The sequence below is a fragment of the Mandrillus leucophaeus genome, unplaced genomic scaffold (genome assembly GCF_000951045.1).
Source record: "Mandrillus leucophaeus isolate KB7577 unplaced genomic scaffold, Mleu.le_1.0 Scaffold203, whole genome shotgun sequence".
NCBI classification, from domain to species: domain Eukaryota; kingdom Metazoa; phylum Chordata; class Mammalia; order Primates; family Cercopithecidae; genus Mandrillus; species Mandrillus leucophaeus.
The window spans coordinates 1,111,058-1,112,304 of NW_012102066.1; positions in this window are offsets into that span (position 1 = coordinate 1,111,058).

Here is a 1,247-nt window from a genome sequence, read left to right on the forward strand (position 1 = left end):
TTTTTTTTTTTTTTTTCTGGAAGGAAATAGAACATGTTCTCTAATATTCTCTAAGTGGTTTGTGTGCTTTGGCACACAAAAGAATGCAATGATGATGGCCTTTCTCACTGGTTGGTTTGCTGTTCCCACAGTTAGAGGAGACTGCCCACACAGGGAGAGTGGCACAGAGGAGAGCAACATCAATCAACAGCGAATATGCATGCGATCGCGGTCTAATTAGCAACAGGCACCTCAGGGCAGCAGTATTGTCAGAGGCATTGGAACCAGAGGGACTCCATCTTGAATAAGGTCTGGGTAAAATGAGGCTGACACCTACTGGGCTGCATTCCCAGGAGGTTAGGCATTCTTAGTCACAGGACAAGATAGAGGTCATAAAGACCCTGCTGATAAAACAAGGCAACAAAGAAGGCAGCCAACACTCACCAAAACCAAGGTGGTGATGAAAGTGACCTCTGGTTGTCCTCACTGCTCATTAAACACTAATTATAATGTATTAGCATGCTCAAAGACACTCCCAGCAGCACCACGACAGTTTACGAACGCCATGGCAACATCAGGAAGTTACCCTATATGGTCTAAAAGGGGAGGAACCCTCAGTTAGGGTAAATCCCTGCCCCTTTCCTGGAAAACTCATGAATAATCCACCCCTTGTTTAACATATAATCAAGAAATAACTATACGTCGAACATCCTACGCCACTGCTCTGCCTATGGGAGTAGCCATTCTTTTATTCTTTTACTTCTCTAATAAACTTACTTTCACTCTACTTTATGAACTCACCCCAAATTCTTTCTTGTGCAAGATCCAGAACCTTCTCTTGGGGTCTGGATCAGGACCCCTTTCCTGTAACAGTATTAGTCATAACTATTATCTGAAAAAGTATATTTATATGGCACATTACAAATTCAATTGTGCACGATAGATTCTGACCCATGTCATTCTCACAATCACCCCATAATGTCAATCCTTCCATTTCACAATAAAAAAACTGAGGCTCAGGCTGGAGATGGTGGCCCACACCTATAATCCCAGCACTTTGGGAGGCTGAGGCAGTGGGATCATTTGAGGATTGGAGTTTGAAACCAGCATGGGCAAAATGATGAGATTCCAGTTCTACAAAAAAATAAATAAAAGTTTTTGGCTAGGCACGGTGGCTCACGCCTGTAATTCCAGCACTTTGGGAGGCCGAGGCGGGTGGATCACGAGGTCAGGAGATCAAGACCATCCTGGCTAACATGGTGAAACCC